At 40.4% G+C, this 19,038-nt stretch overlaps 1 protein-coding gene and 1 long non-coding RNA gene across 9 annotated transcripts in view; one reads left to right on the top strand and one right to left on the bottom strand.

Annotated features, from left to right (window-relative positions):
• The window catches only part of GLI2 (GLI family zinc finger 2), a 383,459-nt gene that overhangs the window by 200,457 nt on the left and 163,964 nt on the right, over positions 1-19,038 (bottom strand). For 2 of the 7 annotated variants that reach the window (XM_086897659.1, XM_086897660.1), the window contains one exon: positions 5,135-5,313. The gene's annotated coding sequence lies outside the window, so the exon portion shown is untranslated. Of the gene's footprint in view, positions 1-3,287; positions 3,409-3,688; positions 3,774-4,411; positions 4,488-5,134; positions 5,314-10,445; positions 10,487-13,471; positions 13,538-19,038 lie in introns of those variants that run through there. The other 5 variants (XM_086897658.1, XM_086897657.1, XM_023931243.2 and 2 more) reach the window with 5 other exon arrangements.
• Positions 3,829-9,122, top strand: LOC147652273 (uncharacterized). 2 transcript variants are annotated; one of them, XR_015289246.1, is made up of 3 exons: positions 3,829-4,096; positions 5,203-5,410; positions 5,490-9,122. It is a non-coding gene; the product is annotated as an uncharacterized LOC147652273 (long non-coding RNA). The 2 variants fall into 2 exon arrangements; XR_015289245.1 differs by having other exon boundaries at positions 3,837-4,096; positions 5,203-5,389.

Raw genomic sequence — 19,038 nt, 5'->3', positions numbered from 1 at the left:
TTCTCCAAAATGCCTGGAAGAGATTACCATTTAACAAGGGCAAAGAAACTCCCTGCAACAAGGGGCACAAGGAGTGTCCTGATGGTGGTGTCCAGTGCTAATCCACCACAACAGGAGTAATTCAAATTAGATGTGTGCAGAATTGAGATCACCACCTTCAAGGACATAGCAATTTTGGGGCATCATTTCCCCTCTCAAAAAGAGATTGTGTGACCTTTATGTGTCTGATGCTACCACAGTACAAGAGGTCAGTTCAGCTGTAACAGGCTTCAGTCAACTCTGTGAGGTGCCAAGGTCCTTAGCTAGGTCACAGGAAAATGGAAGATTGCTCCATGCCCTTGAAAACCTGTTAGGAAGCATTGATCCTCTCAAATGAAAGTTTGAAAGACTTGCACTAGAGTTAGGAAAACAGATACAGATAGGTGTGAGTACATCACACCTCTCTGGGACTATTAAAAGGCCCCCACTGCTGAAGCAACAGCACATGGCAAAGCTAACACATCCAGAAGTGTAATTTGTTATTTGCCTTTGTATGCAAAGCTCACACATGTTCTTTCAGAAGTGAAATTTCAGGTGCCAGTGCCTGCTTTGTGGCTAATGGACCTTAAATCCCCACCACTGATGGAGAAATCTGTGCTGCAGTTTTAGTTGGAGAGACCTTGATCCTAAAACAGCTCATCTACTTCCTCAGCACAGACTGTAGAGCCAGGAGAGCACTTGTCATGGGTATAGGAGAAGTCACCAGGACCAACTGTCATCGATGTTGCACCAAAGTAAAGCAGGAAAAAAATCCATTAAATTTATTCAATGACATTAGCACAAGCTCCAGTAGAATTTCTTAAGGTTATAAATAACAAGTTCCAGGGGAGAAAATCTGCACCTAGAGGAAGTGTCCTGTGAGTCAAGGTTATCTTTCCATTTCCATAAATTGTCTGTGACAATTTATGGGTTTGAGTGAAACAAGAAAAATCTGATAGTTATAGAAGAGTTTGCTTTGAATTTTGAAGCCAGAACTGGAACTTGGAGAACCTCATGCAAGCACAGGAGCATCATGACTGCAGATTTTATTGCTGGAACTTTTTGAAGTCCTAGACCTGCCCAAATGAAAGAAGTTCATCACTTGCAAGGGAAAAGAACATTAAAAAACTGGAATGTGGAACCAGGAGAGCTGCCAGATCTTAGGAAGTGTGTTCAATTCTTTTAGCATTCAGAGAGGAAAAAATTTGTTTTGTGTCATAGTGCTGGGCTTTTTGAGATGCCCTGTGTCCAGAAATCCCAAAGAGCCACAACACATGTTCTAGATCTGCAGGAGAGTGGTTTGGCCAACACACTCCTTCCTGCAGAGCCCTGGAGGAGCTGTGTAGGTCCTGTGGAGATGATGCAAAGTGTATCTGATGTCCGCCCATCATTTCTCAGGAACCATGTGTCCTGCTGTGTAGGCACTGTAATGTCAGACTGAGTTCAGGTGAGATCCATCAATAAGTAAACGAACTCGCTGAATTCTAAACAAATTGGTGAAGAGCACATCATATCTATTCTGGTTCCAATGTATTTGTACATGAAACAGTTCAACTACAAAGCTGGCAAGTAGACGATGCTCAATTAATGGACCAGAATGAGGATTTCAACTATGACAATCTGCCACCTAGTGGTAAAGTGAAATTCACACCTTAACCGGGCACTGAGATGGCTAAAAAAAAACACCTTTGTGAAGCCTGGCAAGAGTGGAACGACCTATCTTAGAAAAGTGGGAGTTGCACAGACAAATCTCTCCACGGATAAGCAACTCTCAGTTGGCATTTTAACCTCCCAAGGACATGAATCTGTCCATAAACGTATAACATGAATAAATAACGTGCTTGTTCCATATATGATGCTCATAACATTAGTTTTATGCGTGTGTGCTCTTGTGTATTTACATCAGAACCAGACAGAACTTGGTTAAGAGTCACCATGTAGCATCTCATCAATGTGATAACTATGAGCAGCCCAAGTCACCTTCTAGCTACCCAGCAACAAAACTTCACACAGCTAAGGGAGACTGCTCATGGATTCAGAGCAGTTCTAGGATGTGTATACAGAGCCAAATTTCCCCATAGGATCCTGTATCATTCTGGTGATTAGCGTCATGGAGATCATACCATCATTCTGAAGCACAGGAAATCTGATTCTCAGGATACCCCTGAAGATAGCAAATTTTTTTGTGTGGGAAACACTACTGGAGCTGTAGGATAACAGTGTTTTTGGAGGGAGCTGCTTAGGACAGACAATCTGTAAGGGTCAGCACTTCTTAAGAAGTGAACAACTTTTTATTTATGGTAAATGTATTTGTGGAAGTTTAATGGTAACACTGTCTGTTTGCATCATGTGCATTTCTGGCATCTTTGGAATGAACTTTCAGTTGCTGCTGGCTGGCTTTTGCCTGATCGTGGAAAACAAAGAAGTACCACCAAATCACTCCTCAGTTCTCTTACGTGTCACCATCCAGGTAATTCCCTCCACCGTGGCCAGAGTGCGCAGTGGGACCCCACATTTCATTGTTCAACTTCAAATCTAGTCAGATCTGATCAGTTTGTTTGCTGCTATTCGTTTTATACAGATGTGCAATTCCATGCCATGGGAAGATGTTTATTTATTAACTGACTCTTGTTTGTTTGTTCGTTTTTCTGCAGGACACAAAGATTTATTTTTTTTTTAGTCTGAAGTTTCAGCGTTATTAGTTTACACAAAAACGTAATTGTGCTAAGTCCAACTCTGCCATCTTGTGGTAGATATTAAACAGTACTGTTTAACCTTTACATCATTCCTGGCGACAACTCTGTATACTAGTTATGTGGATATGAAATACATTTGCTGAAGACCTATTCCATACCAGCCTTTTGAAGGGGGCCTACAAGAAAACTGGAGATGGACTTTTTACAAGGTTATGGAGTGATTGGACGAGGGGCAATGGCATTAAACTGAAACAGGGCAGGTCTAAATTAGATACAAGGAAGAAATTCTTCACTCTGAGTGCCATGAGACACTGGCACAAGTTGCCCAGAGAAGTTGTGGATACCCCATCTGTGAATGTATTCAAAGCCAGACTGGATGGGGCACTAAGCAAAGTGGTCTCGGAAGGTGTCCCTGTCCAAGGCATGGGGCTTGAAACTAGATGATCTTTGAGTTTCTTTCCATCCCAAAACATTCCATGATTTCACCATTGTAAAGTATATTTGTAGTAAATATTCTCTGCATTGCAAGAAAAACCTCTATCCTTCAATGAGATAGGTTAAAAAGTGAATTACCTCGGAAGCTGTTTGCTTTACATTCTGTCTTGAATAATGAAAGGCTGACATTTGTTTCACATTTGTGAGGAGCTGGCTTGTAGTCAGGTTTACTTCCCAGTTCTCATGCAATGGTTCCATGCTACAGTGTTTGGATTATAAACAGGGGACTATTTAAACTCAGGCAATTACTTTTCCTCCTCACTGAGGTCTAGGCAGGAGCCAAGTTTTGAACAAAGCAGTTCAGTCAATTATATGCAAAAATTATTATAAAGCAAAGAACCATTTAAACCTTTTTGGAAAACTGATATTTGCACAGTGCCAAGACTCAACTCAAAGTAGTTTCCTTTCTGAAACCAGTGACCTAGTCTGTCTCCCACCCTGGGAACAGACACTTCAGAGGAAGGAGTAAGAAATCCTACTTTCAAAGAGTGACTCATCTTGGTCTTTTCCTCCTTCCCTGTACAGCTAGCAGTTGGCAAGCCAAGGAAAACAAACACCTTGTTCTCACTGTGACGTTGCAGTCACACCTAGTGTAGCAACATGAACTTCCCTTCACCCTGTCTCACCATTCAGGTCTGGAGTGACCCCCTCTTGAAATGAAATCTTGGCTTACTCAGTATCTGAAAAAGCCTTAGCTTGGTCTCACCCACACTTTATAAAGGACTGAAGTGCTCATAGTCTGTGTTTCAAAGGAAACCACTGCAGACTGGCAGAGAGCTCAGCTCCAGACATAGAGCGGAACATTGCCATGTTGAGCTCAGGGGAATCTCCAGTCACCAGGTCCACAGTATTCAGGGTGGTTCAAGAGACTGACACCTTTACTACTGGTATGCACATCCTTTTTGATGTAGCAAGGCACTGGATTTGGACCTCTGGTTTGAAGCCATTTCAAATTGTATCAATATTTTAAATATGCAAACATAGATTGAAAATTCTGGGGTGACCCTTCCCTTTCCTTTCTTTCCCTTTCCCTTCTTCTACTAAAATAATTTATGCATATAGAACTGCAAACTCATGAATAAACCTGCAGAAAATAAAAGGTGTCACAAAGGCCTTGCAAATTAGTGCCTTATATCCAGCCAAGCTCATCTCCTGCTTCCCAGTCACATCAAATTGTGATCTTTGTCCTCCCAGTTCCCTACCTGCTGCAGCAACGTGTCTCCTGCGGCACCTTGGAGGAGGCCAAGCTTGGCAGCTGAGGAAGCCAGATGTCAGGGTCTACAAAGAAAGTTTTCAGTAGTGGCAGCTGCTTGTCAGATCACATTCCCCCAAAGGCTTATGTTTGGCTCTTATGGTGTATCTGTTGGTGGCCATGGCTGGTCTTCCTAAAAGTCATGTGTGGGATCAGCTCCCAGTGGGAAACTCAAGTTTCTTCTCCTGAAAGGCAGTCTCCACTGATTTGCAGCTCTGAGAAAATGTTTGTTCTTTTTTCTCACGTTCTGAGAAAGAGTTTATGCTCAGTTTGTATAAAACAGAATTATTGAAAAAGGTAATTTTCCATAACTTCTAAAGAAGAACCCCTTTTATTTGTGTGGTTTTAAATGATAATTTCCATAATAATAAATATATACATTATTACATACAAAAATTTTTATCCTTGAATAGGAACTGGCTTTGGGATATTTATGATGGGTATTGATTTTCATTTGAAGCCGAGGAAACTAAGACAGATCCTTTTGAACTCAGGCACTCCATAAGCACTTAAAAGAGTCTTTGGTTATGAGATTACCTTGTAAACATAATGATCAAACGAGGCTTCAGAATGACATGTTAGAAAAGTCAGCATTTACCCACAGATTGAAAATATTTGAGACAATCTCTGTCACAAAGTAAACAGACACCTGTGCCATTAAATGAGACTTCACCTTGAGCTGTGAGTCAGGCAAACACCATCTCTGTCTTCAAGTATTCTTCCCTCTTCTCCTCTGGGCAGGTCTGTTGGAAGATGGCATTTTTCTGCTGCTGTTGGCTGTGTTCCTGCTGCCTGGGCACTGGCTTGGTGGCTCATCACAAACCTGGGATTTGGGATTTTGGCTGCTGTTGCCTGTGAAAGGAGGAGAGCACACTGACAAAGAGGGCACCATGTCTTGATGAAACCCTTAACCACAGTGCTGCTAAAGGTTTCAATAGGTTTTCACCCTGTAAATGTTCAGTTTGATGGATAATAAGAATAGATGCCTTGTACTGAGAGGAACACTAACCCTATTCCTGTTCTATCAGGGAAGGATGCCAGGTCCTGATCCTGATCCCTGTGGCTGTCCCACCTGAAGGGAGCACTGTTACCAGTCTGAGCAATTCCCAAGGATTTGGATGCTGCAGTGCACATCTGAGTGTCTAAGTAATTTGACTGTCAGTCATACCCTCTCATCCTCTCAGACACTTCTTTGGATGGTGAAAGGCATCACCAATATGTGATATAAAGATATTTCATTTCAGATTTTAAATTTACAGTCCTTGGAGTTTATGAAGCATTCCTCTTTAAGATTTTCTGAGGATACAAGGCACAAAGCATACAATGTTGAATTTCCATTCTCTTAGGTCAGACCCTTCTTGTCCTGGAAACTTCTCTTTCTGCTTCTCTCTAGTCTTGCCAGAGTTTTTGGATTTTTTGTTAGATGCAACTGCTTACTGAAAACACCACTGCTTAATGTGAGGTAGCAAACAGGCTCTTAACAAGGATCCTATAGGTCAGCTCAAGGTCCATGCAGATTACTGAAGTTTAATCTGAATAATTTTGCTAGATTATGAGAAGTTTCACAATTTCTATGGTTACTTAAAGAGTCAATCTCTGTCATTTGTGAGGAGCTGCTTAATTTTTCAGTCCTCTGATCATTCTCCCACCTTCCCTACAGACAAAGTTTTCTGGAGCAGCCTCAGTTGAGTTAGCTGTAATGATGTGAACTGTGCTGTACATCTCAGACCAGCTGATAGAAACACCCCCTACATGTATTATTTTTACAGCAACTGTGAACAGCAGCTTAATGGATCACCACAAAAGCTTTATGGTGGATTATGGTAGTGACATTAAAAGAGAGACATGGACTACAGAGAAGCCCTGGCATGCAAAGAGGAATTTCAGAAGTGCACAGCAGCCTGTGCATGGTGACAATCACTGTGGCTGCAGGGTATTAGCTGAGGGCTATGCCCTGGTGTCAGTCTCCTGGCATGGATGCCACATGAACCTCTGGTTTGAGCCATATACCATCAGCGTTGCAAAATCAGAGATTCAAGTAGGGTCAGCCCCCAGCCAGGCAGTAGATGGCACCAATGTACAGCACTTACAGTATGCATAGTTATAAGGAAAAAAAATAAATTCACACTGCTCTTGCTGCTTACAGCCCTTCTGTTTGATCTTGGCTCAAAAACACCTTTTCTAATGATCATTTTTCCATAGCAAAGCCCAGATCCCTGCACCTTCAGATGTAAGCACAATTCAAGGCTCTTTGTGATCAGTTATTCTCTTCTTCAATTCACCATTCTATAAAATCAGCACAAGAATTAGGAAGCAGGATCTCTTCATCTCTGCTTCATGCCTGTAGCAGATCAGCGACATCCTATACTGCTCTCTTCCCAGCTGCTAAATCTGGTTCATAGGGTATCCATGCACAGACCCAAATTTCAAGCCATATTTGAACATAGAGGGAACTTCTTTGGGAGGGTTGCTGCTGGTTCCCTTCTCTCTATGTACTCTGGACCATAATCTGCTTCCCAGGAGCCATTGGTGAGTTTTTGCCAGTGGATCACTGGCTATCACAGGGTCCTTGGACATCAGCAGATTTGTCTCTTTCTTGCTCTTATCCAGAAACATGTTATAGTTTATTTCAAACCCTTTGCAATTGCTCTTATGTTTCTGACAGTATTTTATGGCCTGTGATTTGGATTTTGATACAGGAGAAAGAGGCACATAGAGACCTTTAAAACCTTCATGTAGGTTAATGTGGTTGCCTGAAATTGTTGAGGTCTCTCATAATCCAATTGTTTCTTTAGTCCTAATATCTTGGTGCACTGAGAATTTCCTCACACTTTGCTTACCTGTACCCACAACTCCAGTTTAGATCTGCAGCAGGATGAGGAACTCTTGTCTTCCATGGCTTTGCTTACAAGCATGGAACACAAAGCAATAGAGTCCATGGCACTGCCTTAAATACCTCTTGAATAATTATGAGAGAGTCATTTGGTGTCTCTACCCCCCTCCTCCCCTCCTATAGTCACTCAAGGTTCTGACCTAGGTTGTCAAAACTAGCTAAGCATCTCCCAGCTCTGTGAAGCCCACATGGGGCAGACTGTTTGTACTTACAGAGGGGTTTCACCTGAGACCTGCAGGGTCACAGTTTCTCCAGAGACAGAAAGAGCAACACCTCCAGAGTTGCAAGAGACTATGCTGGCAACCATATATTTTAAAGTATATCAAAGCATTATCTCTGTAGAACAGATAATTTTTCTGAAACTTTAAAATAGTTTTAAAAAAAAACACAAGAAAACCTGGCAAGCTGTCACTGTCCTCCTACAGCTTTTAGCCAGCTTTTCTTTATGATAAACACATTATTGGCCCTATATAATTTTCATATTCCCAGCAATTGTTCGGTTTGTTCTGCGTCCTTCTCTCCTACTCTAATTCCACTCACAAAGGAGTTTGTTTCAAGGAACTTGAAGTTTTAAGACAAGTTTTAACTATGGTGTTGTGTCCACCTGAGTTCATTAGAAGGTGAGCTCCCTTTGCTTAACTGAGTCAGAATAACCTTATTCTGAATAACATGTAGGTACTTGAGGGGAATCTCTTCTAGGCTCAGGAAGACAAATTATAAAAGACTTCAAGTCTCAGTGGCTTCTCCAATAGTTCTGAAGATCCTGCTCTGTGGGGATTACAGATGGTCCAGTAGGCACTACAGAGAAATTTAGGAGACAGACATTCACTAGAAGCACTGATTTCTTTCCTGTCCTTGTCAGAATTGCTTAAATCTCTACAGTCTCCTTTCCTCATCTCCCTTTCCTTTCTTCATCAGGGTGCAGTTACGAGACTGGAAGTAAACAGTCAGATATTTGCTCCGTGTTAATAAAATCACATATAGGTCCCTTCATTCCCAGTTCTAAGGACAATAAAGTAAAGCATTTGTGAAGAATTATAATCCACTTTGTTCTGAAACAACCTTGAAAGCCAAAGAAGGATTTCACATCAGCATGTAGTTTTACACCAACAGGCACATTTAGAACATTATGACTCATGTAAGTATTTCTGGGTCAGAGGAAAAAGGGTTATTTACCTTTTGCTGAAGAGCTACAGTCCTTCAAGGGAGAGGAAAAAGTGAATGGGAACATTGTAGCTGGGTCATCAGGACCAAGTTTCTACAGTCCCTGCCACGGTATATGAAAGGCGAGTAAAGAAAGAAATATGTTTCTCCTTTACCTTCCCCCCAGCCCTAGACATCTCTAATCACAAACCAGTTCTCAAAACCCAACTTAAACTTTCTCACTAAAGATCTAAAACTTCAAGATTGGACCATATAAAATGACAAATGCAGGATAAATTAATGACAGAGCCTGTTGGGGGTGGGGGGTGGTTCACTGTGACTCACGGGCATTTGTAGGTGAAACTGTGTGGGAGATCTCAGATTAGTAATGCTGATAACTGTTATTTGGCCACTTATTATAGGTGGATACAGTGGACAAGATTTGGAACATGCAGTTCTTGGGAAATGGACTGTGCACAATGCTGCAGAAAAGGACAAAACTATAGGAAGCAGAGACAGGTGTTGGTACCTGCCGTAGAAATGCTCTTTGCTCAGCCCCAAATCCGGTGACTGATTTAAGCCTGGCCATGTGAAGAAAATACACCAAATAGATGCATTACTCCCATCACTGTGGTGGTCTCATGTCCCTCAGCACTGTGTGTCCCTGGGAAGTGTCCCCCTCTCTGAAACACTCAGGTCTCAAAACAAAACTTTACCCTGCTGAGGACATCTGCCACTGCCTGGGTGTAGCAGTGATGGTCATCAGGGCTCTGTGTGTGATTAGGGCTTCCTGTACACCGTGGAGCTCTGCTGGAGATCAGCAGAGAGCCACCAATGCTAGCATTTCAAAGTAACAGAAGACTGTTCAATTCAAAAGATTTTGCTTTAGTGGACACTGATGAAGTTATACTCCTTTCTAGATGTACAGGCTAGATATATAGCCTAGAGTGTCATGAGAATGCTGTTTCATGGTTGTTCAAGGTCAGAAAGGCATCTATTTGAAGATATCTAGAGGCTATATTTATTGGTAATGCATGATATCTATTGAGTCATATGTGCAAGGGTCTTCCCACCCAGGTAATTCCTCTCCATCATCCCTTCCCACCAGGCTTGAAGAATCTACAATTTACCTTTATGAGAGTTAGAGTTTTTGAATAGAGGATGCTAAAAGGCCTGAAAGATCATGTTGGGTAGGGAGCATCAGCTAGTTTAGCTTTGTCAGAGGAGGAGGATGAAATAAAGGCAGGCAACTGCTATTCTGGCTCCTGCATATGCTCAGTAGCTAGACCTAGTTAGAAAAATCTACTCTGACGTTCAAGGCAATACATTCTATTTGTCAGCTGATTGGTTTGATGAGGACAGTCAAATCTGCCAGCAATAGATACAGTGCAGTGAGTAACATCCTCCATAGCACAGCAGTGCCATGGCAGTTCATAGAGAACATGGGACTTACAGTGCTCTACCAACATGGAAAAACATTCCTAAATCAGGGTCTGTGATTGTGATAATTCTGTCACTAAGGTATTCTGAGGGATGGTGAGAGATAGATGAATATCTAGAGATGCTTTCCATAAGATTAAAAGAATAAAGCAGAGCACTACAGATCATCCCAGCATTACTGGGAAACCTAGTATGCTTGCTCTGTACCACCACAGTAAGATCTCCTAAGGATAATACAACATCCATGTCCTAAAGATGACACAACATCAACATCCAGATTTGCAGGAAGGCAGCCAGGGAATATTGGATCAAATTTGTCTGTGTACCCAGCACTAAATTGTCTTCTGTAATTGATACTAAAGTTAGAACTTGAGCTTCCTAACGAGGCAGTAGAGCATTGAGTCCCCACTGGTTTTGGTTCCCTAACAAACACCATCTCTATGAAGTCATGTTAAAGAAGGAGTTCATGTAGAAACAACATTTTTAGGACATATGAGGTAAGACTTACCATTCAGTCAAGAGTCCTGGATCCAGCACGTGGTGCACTGACTAAATTAGAACACAGGGATGGTTATAAGATCAGATGTTAAAACAGATCTGTGTAGTATTCAACCATGAGACTTGCCATTCACATTTCGACATATCCCCGTAGCAGTCCACTTTGAGAACTGCCATTTACTCTGCTATTTTACACATTTTAAGCCATTTTAATTAATGCAACAGTCCTTTCTGTTCTCTAACAATTGTTCAGTTCCTACCAAAGCATTATAAATAGTTTTTAGACATCTAGGTAGCCCGTATGTATTGGCTTTCCCTTATCCACATGCTTGCTGACCTCTTCAAAGAGCCCCAGTAAATCGTGATGCCTGAGCAAAAAAGTCCATTTAGGTTCCCTCCCATGCAGTTCTCTGTACATCAAACTCTGGCCAGTTGCTTTAACCTCATGTGTCTGAAGCAATATCTACATTTATTCTTGATGCCCTTTGATAATGGTTCTTAGGATGCTGAATCAAAGTACCCTGTGGTCACAACTGCAGAACAACCCTTTGACTACCCTGTGATCTATTTCTTCAGCCATACCTCCAAGATATTTAAATTCCCAATAAATTTGCAGATGGTACTTTTTTCACTTCCTTTTCTGAAGCAAATAAGATACTTATACTCATCAGTTGTGGGCAGACAACTTGACATAAAAGGCAGGGTTCAAAGCCTGAAATTTTCTGCATTCTAATTGCCAAATTGAAACAAAAATAAAAGATCTTATCTGAGATAAATTACTGTTACATAATTAACACTACTTACATGAAAATATGTTATGTTCTAAAAATGCTAGAGGGTAAAAAAAATACAACAACAATGATGAGATGAAGGAAAAAAACCAGTATACTCCAATTTTCAGGCACGAGTGGGAAGGAACTGCAGAATGCTGGGACAAAGATGTGTAGGACAAATATATCGCCTGCTTGTGTACTGTTACCAAAATACTCACTGAAACACATGGGGCATAAACAACCCTATTTAGAATACAAGATTGCACACATAGTTAAAAAGCTGGGAAAATAACTTGAAAACCTAATGAGCATCAAATGGATACTGTGGAGGAAAATGCCAGAGAAATGGCAGGTGTGAAGGCTACGTAAGATCATCTTCGATGAACAAGTCAAGAGGGTTATGAGTACTTAAGATTTGTATCACTTCTTCAGATTATAGATGATAGCTCTTAACAGGAGGATGCTACTGACGAATTACATTGTCAAAATATTGTTGTTATATAGGCATGAAGGGTAAAATATGTTTAAACACACAGTTTTGGATATAGTGAGATATCTGTTCAGCTCAAAGGAAAAGATGCAGATATTGCTTAAAAAGTAGGATCCTTTCTGCAATCAGAAATGTGCATGCTGGGATAAAACCATTGATGTGAGCTGTGGGCATGACTCTTCCAGAAGGATACAGGGCACGAAGAAAACAAGCATGAGAGGTCATGGATTTATAGACCTCTGACCAAGAAAGTAATGTTGACATTACTGTATTTCGAAGAGGCAGAGGACACATAATGGTCTGCAAACATACAAAAGATTGCTTTTCAGAGTGAAGTCGACATTTGTGTTTAACTGTTTTAAAATTGTGACAAAGATTAGATTGATATCAGAGAAAACTTACTAACTGTGGGGGTAGGGAAGCCTAAGATGACTGAGGAATCTCCACAACAGAAGCTTCCCTGCAAGCATGTTAAACAAATACCTGGTGGGGGAAATTCAGGTGAGGTTGATCCTATTCTGTACCAGTGGACCCCTTTAAGTCCCTCCAGCTGCATCAATGATCTCTGTATTTCTATGAAGTTATGTACAAGGTTAGGTGTTTATGAAAAGATGACGATGACTTAACTCACCATATTTTTTCTAAATGAAATCTGTATGTTATAAACATGGATTCTTTAAAAAGGTAAGAATTTTAAAACAGACTTTCCCATGAAAATTATTAGTTTTAAATTAAAAACTAAACCCCTTATCAAAATATTTTAAATGAAAACAAATATTCTGATTGAAAAAAAAAAAGCTCCAATTTAGGATTGTTTCCCTGGTAACCAGGAACACTGTAATTCTGTGGACTTGTTCTTCACATTCTCCCCCGGGTGCCAGGCTTCCAGCTTGCCCAGCTCTCCTGTGGCTATGACTCCTGTTAGAGCTGCTCCCCCCTCTCCCAAAGGGTGGATCATGACACATTATAGTATGTGCAGACCAAGGTGGATGCACAGCTGGAAGAGAACAGGATCAAGAGGAACAACAGAGTTTCAGTGAAGTCACCTAGCAAAATATGTAAGGAGAAATAGGTTTAGTATAACTTTTTATTAAATTAACCTCTTTGGGTTTTTAGAAAACAAATATCTGTCTCTTGTCCCCTACAGACAGCTTGAGGACAAATAAGCAATTTATGAGAAGCTCCTGATGGCAGCTTTCATATTTCTAATCCATCACAAGGAATGATCTGATTCTGGGGATTTTTCTGTACTTCTTTGGTTTTCCTCAGACAAAAAGATTGCATTCATTGCAGCCATTGGAAGTGTCAACATTATGCACATCCCCTAGAGCAAGATTCAGCCCCTGCCAGGCTGTGCTCAGGGGCTCAGCACTGGGCTGAAAACATGAGAAAACAAGCCACCCATAAAATGGACATCCCTTCATCCCAAATCAATGGGAAGTCTATCAGCCTTTATTAATAATGTCTCTTCCAGATGAATGATCGAGTGGGACAACAATTTCCCTGTCCTGTGCTCACATTCAGAGGGGTACTCTAAAAGGAGCAGCTGGTTGACTTCTTGGAATAGACCAGCAAGTCCAGCAGAGTCCAAAGGGGTATTTTGGTACACTTCAATAACAACTGCACAGAGTGCTCAGGTGAGAGGCAGTGCCCCACCTAAATATTTGACCTGAAGTTGCTCACTGAGCAGGCTCTCCAGGCTGATCTCTTTGATGGATCAATTTGGAATGTGTTAATGGCATTACTCAGCACAATAAATAAAATGCAACTCACCTTAACGTTTCTTGGAAGGAGTCATGGAGTTTATGACACCCAGTGGGAACAGCAAGAGAGGGTCATCTGGAAGGAACAGGGAAACATGCTGAGTGCTCACAAGGGAAATTTTGAAAAACAGATGGAGAAAATATCAGAATTCTCAGCAGCCCCCAAGGAACAGATGAAAAACTTTTGGGTCAATAAGCCAGAGAGTGAAAGGCTCAGAAACAAGGTTTTTGGTCAAATTATCTGGTCCACATACTGGGCAATGTTAATAATCCACTAGCTCCTCCAATTTTCATGGGTGCAAAATGTTGAAAATTTCTGAGGTGAAGCAGTAGGAAAGATATTTCCCATGTTATTTATGGGAAATATTTTTTTTTTTAAGTGAAAAAGAAGGCTTTTTATTTTCTGAAGACCCTTATAAGGAATTTGAATTTTCCTCTGATGACAAAATCAATAGGAGAGGGCATTTTCTAACCTGATCATCAGATCTATTACTGAAGACTCAATTGGTGCAGAAACACAACACAATAAGAATTTTAGATAGAAGTACCATTTGTAGCTGTTAAATTACCCAAAGGATCTTTCACATGAATGCTCTGGACTGAATAGCATGTGCGTACACATTCCAGTCATGGATCCAAAACAAATTAGGAAGCTAATACACACCCTCCACTGGGACTTAATTGACCATTAGTTTCCTAGGTTCTGAAAAATCATGTCATTATATCTAACTTATTTCAACAGTGCTTTTTACCCCCATAGGATTCTAGTGCTAATAAATTTTTAAAAAAATGCATCCTCCACCTCAAAAATACTACTGCCTTTTGAGGGTGAAAGCTTCTCCCCAGCAACACTTCACAAGTGGTATGGACATTTTTACTCAGGAATTGAAAGATACCATATCTCAGTACAATTACGCAGAAGAATGTAGGTCAGACAAACATAATTACCAATTACAGTGTTTAGAAGATGTGTCAGTAACAAGCTCACTGCTGGGAAACAGTATAGCTAGTTCTTAATAATAAATTTCCTTTAGACATCAGCCTCTCCCCAAAGATTCACACCAATAAAATGTAGCAGAAAAATAACAAAATCCCTTTAAATGTCTGAAGGGAGTTTATCTTTTGGGAAGAAAAACAAAAAACAGCAGATAAAAATTGAAAGTAATTATAATTTCAGGGCTAACTGTAGCCATTCCAAAACTAGACCTTTCATGAGCAAGTTCTTGGGATTTTAGCGATGCAGACAGTTGCACAACAGGCAGCCAGCTTTCTCTTTGAGATAGGCAACAACATCCTTGGAGTCTGACACCTCTAATATCACTGAACTGGAGTCTCGGTTCGATATTGAGCTGGAAAGTGCCACTCTCAGACTCAAGCATAACTTCTGCAAAAATAAAAAAACCCTAATATTCTTGCAGTTCATCTTTACTTGCATACCCTTTGGTCTTCTGAAGCTGGTCAGCTATGCTGTGGGGTAAGATTGAATTTGAAGGTGATAAACCTAAGGAAGAGCTAAGCTTTGTTGTTTGTTTGTGAGCTCTTAACCTCCCTGTATGCAGGGCTCTGTTTGGATACACGAGACAGCAACATATTCTTGGCTGGTTTCCTTTGAGCAGAAAACTCACCACCTTCTGCATTCTGATCAGTGGTGAGCCAGCCCAAGCCACCCGTTAGCTGCAAAGTGCACCCCTGATTTTATGGTTCCCTCTGTTCCTCAAGAAACACTTAATCATGTGATGCTCCGAGCCTGAAGATTTTGCAACTGTCACAAGGCTGCACCAGACAGGTACCTCGGTCAGGTATTTGGACTTTCTTTAAACTCCATAAAAATAACAAACAAAAGGGTTGACCTTGTACTGTACGTGCATGAAGGCAGGATTTAAACAGATGCAGAAAAGATCAAGAATTTCAAATAGGCCCAGGAGAATGCCATTCTGCAGGAGTATATTAGGGTTCAGTGTAAAATCTCACCACAGAAAAAGAAATTAAATGAAATAAAAAATAAGTGTAAACCCCAAGAGTACTAGCAAAGATGTTGAACACTCTACTCCAGTTCCTGTTTTCTGATACTAATCATACATACAAAAACCTGTGTCCATTTCACAGAGCAAACGACAATGCCCTCCTGATTCCAGCAGCTATATCTCCATCCTCAGTTAAAAGACATTACAGAAATGTAAACCATAGCAATCAGAGACACAGACAGTCAAACCCTGTGCATGTGTCTTAAGAAGTTTGGCACCATAAATAATTGGATTATTTTGGTTTTTATCATGGATCTTTCATTAAGCATCAGTAACTCTCAGTGACTTCCAGATCCCATCTTCATGGCTAGAACAATATCCACTTGGAAGAAACTAAGGACAGTATTTTAAATAGGTAGAAGGCAGGTATTGAAACACAGAAGTATGACACTGTTGCACATTTATAAACAGCCATAGGTAGTGTGATGTTTATATATCATCAAGAGACAGGATTTTATTCTAAATAAGGAAAAATATCCAAGTGACAGAGGCTTTACATGTCCATGAAATGCATTTCTAAAAAAGACATGCCGTGTTTCAAGTATGAGTTATAGGACCAGATGCTGGAATCCGGGTGAAGAATTATAGGCTGCGTTTATAGAAGGTCAGGTCGGGTAACCACAATGGCCTGAAAAATATATTAATCTCATTTGAAAGATGGAATGGAATGCAATCTTTAAGTTAATATAAATACACCATCTGCAGCAGTGAGCCCTGAGGAAGGCATCAGAATATGGAGCAATTTAGGCAGAGAGGAATGAACCGAATGTGAGATAAGGCCAAAATGAAAAGCAAAGCCTGATGTCTGTTACCCTCTGGAGAAGGTGAGGTTCGGGCCTGAGTCCAGTGCATGATTCCCAGACCTAACCTGTGTTTCTGGAGAAATCTTAATGATCTCGTTAATCCTGGGTTCAATGCAGTTCATCCAAATGAGAGTGAGGAAGTGATGGGATGACAACCTGTGCTTACGCATTTACATCAGGAAAAGATACTGCATCCAACATCAGCTACTCATTTTGCAACTCATTCTGATTAACACAGAATGTAGCAGTCATACAGCTGGCAAGTGACATTATCCTAAGAGCTGGTAATTAAAAGTGGACAAAATTAAGACAATTGTAGCTGGTACTTCCCAATGGCTAATATCCTCCAGCTGAGGAAAATTATGAAAAAACAGCGAGTGGGAGGAAGAAATCAGAGAGGAAAACATGAATGGAAATCAGAAGTTCTTTCAGAATACTCTGTCCATCAGCATCATCAAGGACAGACTGGCTAAGGCTCAATTACTTCAGTGGTAAACTGAAAGTGTTTTAAATATTCAACAAATAGGGAAAATACAGCAACTGTCTAAAGTGAAGAGAAACTTATATTGGAAAATAAAGAGATTGTGAAAACCTGGCACATGGCAATGCTGAGCAGGATTTTTTAGGAGTGTTTGAATTGCATACAGTAGAATTGTGAACAACAATATGAAAAGCCAGACTTGTTCAATAAATGTTTCCATTTGGTATTTTGAAAAGTAATATCTTGACGGTGTTTATATGAGACCAAGGTTGAATAAGTACTTTCCAGCCCATTAGGAAATAAGCAGGATGTTAAACATCATCCAGAAGAGATAAACATTTTTAAATCAGCAGGCCTGGATAAATAACACCCAGGGGTCCTAAAATATTTGACTGAGGAGAACTCTGGCTTGCTAATGTTAATTTTTAATAAATTTTAATATCAGAGGGATTCCAGGTGACTGGAAGCAGGGTAGTAACCTGGGGGGAAAAAAAAAGAAAGTGAGAGTTCGAGATAAAGAGAGAAAAGGGGAGAGAGGGAGAACAGGAAACCAAGTGCAATTACATAGGAGTTATTGAGCAGCTAACCTCACATCAATCCCAGGTAAAACAGTGGGAAAACTGAGACAGGACTGAACTGCTAAAACATGAAAGAACAAGATTTTAATTACTGCCAGTCAATGTGGGTTTATGGAAAATAGCTCAAATAAAACTGGTTTCATGTTCTGCCTGCAAAAAAAAAGACAACTGTACAGATGTAGCAGGCTTTCTCGAGGCTTTAGACTTAGTGCATGACATACTTAATAGATAAACACTCTATAACATGAAGGAAACTTATGTTAAATGGCTAAGACATGGCTATTTAGCATAACTCAAAACCCAGCTGCGTCAATCAGATCATCATCAAATGAGGATTCTTTACTGGCTTTCCGCAGGGCTTTGAAGTATACTCGGTGCTATTCAGCGTTTTCACTGATGCTCTGCAAGGGAATATAAAGTCAGCACTGATAGACAGATGGCTGACACAAATATTAGCAGCCTGGTAAATAACGATGAGGAGAAAATACTAATGCTGAGAGTATTTTGGGTCACTTGTTAAAGGGAGCCCATCTGAACAAAATGCAGCCAAGTCCAAAGGTGATCTATAAGGCAGAGAGTGAAACAAACCTGATAGGACTCTGGATCCTGGAAAGCTGTGATTCTGGAGAATGGTTTGGGAATCACACTGGGCAAGTAACACTTGAAAATACTAATTCCAGAAAGACTATAAAAAAGGAGAAGTTGTTCCCATGATCCATATACCCACTCAGAAAACCCTGGAGGTAAAAAATGCTAACAGAATGGTTTATTCCAAGAACTGCAAAGATGGATGCCCAAGAATCCTACGGTCAGAATCCTTCACAAACAAGGGAGCAGTGAGCAGTAGTGTGCTTTTATCTTCTCACAGTACAACATCTCACAGAAGTCTGGTCCAGTTTTTACCAACCTCTGTGAACAACTGAAATGGCAAGAAAGAACAAGTGTTAGGCTAACCTGATGAATGAAGGAGACACCTAACTGTGAGAGATTTAACGACCTGTCTACTGAGTTTATTGTGAAGAAAAAGATGAGTGATGTCTTGATTACACTACGTAGTTACTTCCAGAAAAGAGCGCACTGGATACTAAAGGGTTCTTACATCTGGCAGAAAAAAGCATAATGAGAACCGGTAACTGGAAGTTGAAATCAGAAATTCAAAACGGTCACAATTTTTCAAACAGTGACAGCGATTAACCACTGCAACAAACTTCTAAAGGAAATGATTGATTATCCATTTCCTGATGTATTCATATCAAAATTAGATGCTTTTCCAGAAAATATATTTTAGCCAAAATAAAAGCTAAGCTTAATTCAAATGCAAAGTATTGGGTAACAGCACAAAATATAAAAGTCTATGACATGTGGGAGAGAAAATGTGATGACTGCATGGTCTTCTCTGAGTGCAGAATCTCTGGATGTCTGCAAGAAAGTTACCTCTAATCTGGAAGAGCAATGCAGTCTAGTAGACGAAAAGATTTTTAAACCAAACTGGAAAGTGAACTAAAAATTATTAATAAAGTGACTCCAATAGCCACTGGACTGATGCTGATGGTACTAAACTCCAACAACTGTACATCTAGGGTGGATTTTTAAAAAGAAAGTTTTAAAAATTGAAAAAAACCCCAAAAAACCCAAATGTGAGACAGAGAAATAATTGTTTGTAGTTTTAAGTATTGCAGACTAATTTTCTG

The sequence above is a fragment of the Cyanistes caeruleus genome, chromosome 7, assembly GCF_971803275.1.
Source record: "Cyanistes caeruleus chromosome 7, bCyaCae1.hap1.1, whole genome shotgun sequence".
Classification (NCBI taxonomy): Eukaryota; Metazoa; Chordata; class Aves; order Passeriformes; family Paridae; genus Cyanistes; species Cyanistes caeruleus.
The sequence above is the reverse complement of the archived record's forward strand: the minus strand, read 5'-3'. Positions and strand labels throughout refer to the sequence as shown.